The sequence below is a fragment of the Mastigoproctus giganteus genome, chromosome 9 (genome assembly GCF_048544385.1).
Source record: "Mastigoproctus giganteus isolate SK-2022 chromosome 9, ASM4854438v1, whole genome shotgun sequence".
Lineage (NCBI taxonomy): Eukaryota > Metazoa > Arthropoda > Arachnida > Uropygi > Thelyphonidae > Mastigoproctus > Mastigoproctus giganteus.
This window is the reverse complement of record NC_143583.1, coordinates 109,577,938-109,585,672: the sequence shown is the minus strand read 5'-3', so window position 1 is coordinate 109,585,672 and position 7,735 is coordinate 109,577,938.

Here is a 7,735-nt window from a genome sequence, read left to right as displayed (position 1 = left end):
ATACAAGAATAGAATCGACTATGGGGATACGCCCTTTAATTCTACAAAGTTCAAGATACACCAACAGAATGCTCAACGATCAAAAGCAGTTGCAGAACAACTCAGAATTAAGGCGGATGAAGTGAATGCTGACATCATCATCCTCAAGGAGCCTTACACACACTTAAAGCGTGTGTGTGTAAGGCTCCTGGAGGATGTCCTCTCACTGGATATCCTGTGACAACATAAGTGATACAAGGTCATCCAGGTGGAAGACGACACGCCCTGGGCAGCTGTCCTGGTGCGCAATCCAAAAATAACAGCAACGAAGCTCACAAAGTTGTGTACTCCCTGGGCAGCCTGCATCCACCTACTTACAGCCTTAGGGCCTATCTACGTGGTTTCCCTATACTGCAGGCCGGGAGAGAAAATATTCTTTGCAACTCGGTACCTGCAGACACTACTCGATACATTGCGCAACCAGAGGATTCTCATTGGTGTCGATGTAAATTGCCGGTCTCTGACCTGGCATAGCACCACACCGGACCGCCGGGGGGACAAGAAATGGACAGCTCCTTGAGGACTTCCTGGCAACCTCCCCTCTAGTACTAATCAACAGACCAAATCAGATACCAACCTTCTGTAACACCCTGTGGGAGGCAACTACATATGTCCCCTAGCAACCAACAACATCGCTGGCTACATCTCTGACTGGGTGGTGCAGGACTCCAGGACGACTTCCGACCACAGAGTGATTACATTCCAGATCCTCCGAACCATAACCACATCACCGCTAATCAAACAGGCCACTAATAGGTTTGCAACTAAAAAAGCTGATTGGGAACTCTTGAAGGAACACCTGACTGCCGCTACAAATGAACACCTTCGACAACAACCCCAACTGAGGGAACCCAATGATCTACAAAGGGAAGTCACAAGGATAATCACAGGAGCTTCTGAAGCGACAATAAAAAGAAAGAATCCGAGGCCTGGTGCTGTCCCTTGGTGGACACCTCAAATCCAACAGCTGAGAAGAGAAGTAATCACAAGACGGAGGCAGTTTCAAAGATGCCGACGTAGCTGGCCCGCAGCCGAGGTCGCTGCCCCGAGGGAAAGCTATAGGAATGCCAGGAACCGCTACACCAACCTCATTGAAAAATCCAAGCTGAAGGCCTGGAAACAACTGGTCTCCGCCAGCGGAAACAACGATTCCTGGGGAGTGGTGTACGAAATTACCACTATCAAACTCCCCAGAGGTGAAGTCATCACATCAATAATAACGCCGCAGGGTACATTGGCCACATCGTGGGGCGAGTCAATAGGAGATATATTGAACATAATCTTTCACGAACTAGTTCAGCCTTACACACTGAAGTAGCATAAGAATGCTGCTTCAGTGTGTAAGGCTGTAGATGTATTCAGTGTGTTTCTGCTGCCAAGCCAATGACGAATTCCACACGAAGCAACTGCTGCCGACAGAGGACGATCAAGATCTACGAATCCTGAAGTAGAGGAGGAGATTTTGGATATTGTCCTCTGTGTCCTCTGTCGGCAACACGAGATGTAAAGGTCCCATGTTCACAAAGGCGGCGATGGATACCTTCAAACGTTTTCCTCTCTGGACATCTTCGTTCTGGGAATCTTTCGTGGTACAAACGACGAGCCCACAGAGCATTGCCGTCCGCCAAACTGTACATAAAGTGCATACCCGCTTGCTTCTGATTGGAGTACATGGTCGGAATGGAAAACCACCAGATTCTGTCAGTACTTTGTGATGAAGGAAATCACCTGTGGGAGATAAGACGGACTGTCTTATAATTCGGAAACCAAGCATTTCCGGAACTATGTTGATATAAAATATTTTTATTGTCTACATATGAGGAACTCATTCCTGAAGTTATGCCGTGTATTTTTGAGACACTCTATATATATATATATATATATATATATATATGGTGGACCACCGTTTCGCGGACCCCCCTGGAACTAGTATCGAACCCCCAGGGGTATGCGTACCCCAGTTTGTAAAATGAAGCAAAATGAACTTTACCTTATTTTATTATATGAAAATTATTGATTAACCTTAATAAACGTAAAATGAACCTTGCGCTTAATGAGATTTTCAATATTGTGCTTTATTTGTTTGATTTTTCATAGATACAAAGTATGGTGTGATGTTCTTTTTATTATTACGTAAACAATTTTGTTCTCCTGTAAAACAGTGAGCTATAAATTTAAAATGCAAGTGTTAATGTATGCCACAATATAATACCTATAATGCCTTCCTTATTGCAGGCTTATGATATAATGAATGTAAGATTTTTACATCTCAGAGAAGTGTTAATTCTTAAAGAACTACAACTAATAAGAATAAAAATTTCCCCCTTGGATAAAACCCCCTCAATTAAAGTGCAAAGTAGGACAAATCCCCCACCCCACCCTGGACAAATAATAATACGAAATTTTTAAACCATAATTTTTCTTCTTATTAGTTGTAGTTTTTAAAGAACTACAACTAATTAGTTGTTATATTCAATATATGTATATTCTTATGTTTATATTAAATATATTCATAATAATTATATTCAATATATGTATATTCTTATATTTATATTCCATATATTCATAATAGTCACAGCGGTATAACTGTCCCGTCACATACAGAGGAAATGCTATACCTGAAGCCTGTCTAGAGGCTAAGGTGGCAGCCCCACCACCAAACTTACCCCGCGAAAGGCTGGTAACCTATCCGGGGGACATTCTAAATACTCGAAATAAGCTCAAGGGAAAAAAACTAGACGGATCTCAAGGTAAAAAACTGGCCGGATCTCAAGGTAAAAAAACTGGACGGATCTCAAGGTAAAAAAACTGGACGGATCTCAAGGGTAACGACAATGGATATAGGACTACGATTAAGGAACTTAAAGTAGCAACTTGGAACGTTAGGGGAATAAATCACAAATTAGATGAATTGACCATGGAACTAGAAAATATAAATACTGACATAGCAGTCATTACCGAAACAAAAAAGAAGAACAAATGATCCAAAGAAATAGGTAACTTCATAATGATATACTCAGGCGTACGAAGTGAAATGTGGGCATCATCGGGAGTTGATGTTATAATAAAGAAAGAATGGGAAAACAAAATATTAGACTACTCTTGGATAATACCTATAATGCCTGGATATCACCCAGAATATTGAAATTAGGACTAAAAATTCTATCTTATACAATAACAATCATTGGCATCTAAGCACCACTAGAAGACAACATTGATGAAACCACAGAATTTTATGACGAATTACAACAGATCATAGACCAAACTAACAAAATCTCATACTAGCAGGAGATTTTAATGCAAGAGTTGGTGCTCAATCATTAGACAAATGTATAGGATCAGAAGGCGTGATCAACAATAATGGAAGATGCCTGATAGACTTCTGCATTTTTAATAAACTTAAAATTACAAATACTTTTTTCAGACACAAGAATATCCATAAATTCACATGGAAAGCAAGAAACAAAGTCTATAATAGATTATATTATCATTAATGAAAATTTAAATTACAAAATTAGAGACACTAGAGTATTCAGAGGCAGTGAAATTGACAGTGATCCCTACCTAGTAGAAAGCATTTTCAAAATAAAAAGAAATTATCTTAATAAAAAGAAGAAAATACCAACAAAAACTACTAAGAATTTAAAAATACATTTGTTGGAAAACGAAAGCACTAAATTCCTGTATGAAAGTCGATTAAAGGATAAACTCAAATCAGATGAAAGTGATAATGTTGAGGAAATCTGGTCAAACATGAAAAAATCAATTCTGGGAGCTGCTGAAGAAAGTCTTGGATATAAACTTATAAAAAATAAACACTGGCTAAGAACTTGGAATGAAGAATTGAAACAAACAATCAATGAGGAAAAAAAAAAGACCTATAAATTTTTCCTGCAAACTAAAGACCTACATCTACACATAAAATATAAAAAGCTTAGAGCAGAAGTCAGAAAACTAACCAGAAGAATCCGACGAGATGACTGGGATAAATTTGTTAAATCTTTAGAACGTGATATCACGGGCCCACAGAGAAGAGGTTTTAAAATTTTTAAGAAATTGCAACTAGACACAAATGATCAAATAAAAACCAACTCCATCTCCCAAGCAGAATGGAAGCAACACTATTCCAAACTATGGTATTGGAAGGCACTAGGGAATTGGAAGATGAATCTTTGATAACCAAAGATGAAGAAAATATAACAATAGAAGAACTAGAGTTAATATTACAAAAATCAAAAAACCGAAAAAGCTCAGGTATAGACAATTTGAATGTAGAACTATTTAAATATGGGGGCACCTTACTAAAAAACGCACTACTAAAATTATTTAACATCATATGGCATAAGCAACAGATACCCAAAGACTGGGAAACAGGAACAGTAATCAATTTACACAAAGGCTCCAGAAATAACCCTAACAACTACAGAGGGATAACACTGCTGTCAACTTCTGCAAAGCTATACTTTAATATACTAAAGAATAAACTTAATAAATACAGTGAACAATTCTTAGAAGAAGAACAATGTGGGTTCAGAAAAGGGAGAAGCACAATAGATGCCATTTTCTCACTACAACAAATTTCGGAGAAAAGAAGAGAATTCAATCTACCAACATTTCTGCTCTTTATTGATTATGAAAAAGCATATGACAATGTAAACCGGAAAAAAACTTTGGCAGATTCTACGTGAAGAAAATATCCCAACCCAACTCCGGAAAGCGATCCAAAGCCTATATAAAAACTCAAAAGTCTGAATAAAATATTCTAATGGCCAACTATCAAACCCAATTAACACCAATAAAGGAGTGAAACAAGGATGTGGACTATGACCAAATTTATTTAATATCTACATCAATAAAATTCTTAAAGAATGGAAACAAACAATTAACAACGGAATACAGTTGAACAACAGGAATAAAATCCAAACTATATTATATGCCGATGATCAAGTTATACTTGCAAAATCCGAAGATGAACTACAGATAGCAGCAAATGAACTTAATAAAATAGGTAAAAAGTACGAGATGAAAATCTCCACCTCAAAAACAAAATCAATGGGATTATGTGGAAAAAACATACAAAGAGTCAAAATTGTTATTGATGATAAAATAATAGAACAAATATCTGACTTCACCTATTTGGGAAATTTAATATCAAATGAAGGGAAATACATCCACACTAAACTACAAAAAAATAATAAAATGAATGGAACGATTAAACGCACTTCGGAAAACAAATGACAACTGAAACAAAATTACGACTGCACAACATCATTTCAAAACCAACCCTCTTCTACAGCTGTGAGACTTGAGTCATAAATAAGAAATATGCACACAAACTAGAAGCAGCACAAATGAGATTTTTAAGACCATTATTAGGCTTTACAAGACTAGACCACAAAATAAATTTAGATATCCGCGAGAAATTAAAAGTAAATAACATAGTAAATGACATAAAACGGTATCAGGAAAAATGGATCAGCCACATAGAAAGAATGAACCCAGACCGGATCCCAAAATTAGCCTTTAACTACAAAGCTACAGGCAAGAGAGATGTTGGTCGACCAAGACAACGTTGGCGAGATCAAGCCCACCTCCAAGAGCTACAACGGAACAGGTCATAAAAAACCTAAGCCCGACCAAGTTCATGATGGTATTCATAATAATTACATTCATAAAAATTGTATTCAATATATTCATAATAATTATATTCATAAAATTGTATTCACAATATATTCATAATAATTATATTCAATATACAGGGTGTCTCAAAAATATTGGTACAAACGTTTAGGGGAGGTATGTAACATCTAAAGGAATGTGAATCGCATAGGAACCCACAACCGGAAACGTCACCATAAGTCGGTAGAAGGTTTCCAGCCTATGTTGTTGTGTCACGGATGAGGCTTATTTCACTCGGGAAGGCTTATTCAATCAGCACAATGCTCATAGGTGGGCTCACGACAACCAGCACGGTGTGCGCCCCCATGCGGCACAACATCGCTTCGCAATAAATGTGTGGGCTGGTATGGTCGGTGATTGCTTAGTCGGCCCATACCTGTTACCATCCCGCATGAACTCCGCTAAATATCGGATCTTTCTTGAACAAGTTCTACCAGGATTACTTGACGCTGTTCCAGCAAATGTGAGACGCAACATTTGGTTTCAACATGACCGGGCGCTTGCCCATTATGGAAGGTGTGTTCGTGACCATTTGAACAGGCGTTTTGGGCGTCGATGGATTGGCCGTGGTGGACCCGTTGCCTGCCCCTACGCTCGCCTGATTTATCGAACCTTGATTTCTTTCTGTGGGGGGACCCCTCAAATCTATCGTGTATGAATCGCCTGTGGAGACGGAAATGGATCTCGTGGCGAGACTCGTCTGCGCTGCTGCTGCTACTGTCAAAGAAACTCCAGGTGTATTCGACCGTGTCCGCCAATCCATGCTGCGTCGGTGTCACGCATGCATCACGTCTCATGGTGGAACCTTCGAGCATCTGTTGTAACATCATGAAATGCATCCATCTCGTACTCCATTGTTAATATTATGTCAAATAAATGTTTGCCACTAATTACTGTCTTGTATCATTTCTGCTTCTTGTTCCTCTGCTACTGCTTTCCTGTGACGTTTCCGGTTATGGGTTCCTATGCGATTCACATTCCTTTAGATATTACCTACCTCCCCTAAACGTTTGTACCAATATTTTTGAGACACCCAGTATATTCAATTCTTATTAGTCGCAGTTCTTAAAGAACTTAGTAGTAGTTGTTTAAGAACTACAACTAAATTGAATATTTGAATATATATTCAATATATCTATATAATATCGGTGTAGATACACCATAGTTTACCCATAAATTTGAACTACGTATGTTCTGTAAAGGATCGTTTTAATTGTATCTCATATTGTGGGTGCCTTCACAACGAGATAGCTGGTATTGCACTACTTCAAATAAATAACGCTTCTCTAGTAGAGAAGACTACTGTTATTTATTTTCAGTGGATACCACCAGACGATCGTTTCGAAGCTAGTGGGCTTCATCATCAGTGGGTGGGCGGGTACCCTGGTAATGCAACATGCCATCACAGTTGCGAAGTTATTTCCACAATATGAGAGATGCGAAGAAACGATCGTCTGGGTGGTGGAGTCCACTGAAAATAAATAACAGTAGTCTTTTCTACTAGAGAAGCGTTATTTATTTGAAGTAGTGCAATACCAGCTATTTCGTTGTGAAGGCACCCACAATATGAGATACGATTAAAACGATGCTTTTACACTACATACGTAGTTCAAATTTATGGGTAAACTATGGTGTATCTACACAGATATTATATAGTTAATTACCTAAAACTATAAGAAATTATGCCTTGTGCATTTCATCTTCTAATATTCAATATATGTATATATTCTTATATTTATAAGAATTCAATATATTCTTATATTTATATTCAATATATTCTTATATTTATATTCAATATATTCTTATATTTATATTCAATATATTCATAATAACTATATTCAGTTCTTTTCAGTTGTAGTTCTTTAAGAACTACAACTAATAAGAATAAAATTTCGGTTACACTTCACTGATATTGTTCAAAAAGAACAATATTATTAAAAAATAAAATAACAAACAAACAAACTCACATAGGCAGGAAATTTGACTGGACGAAATCCAGTTCACACTATTCTTTCCG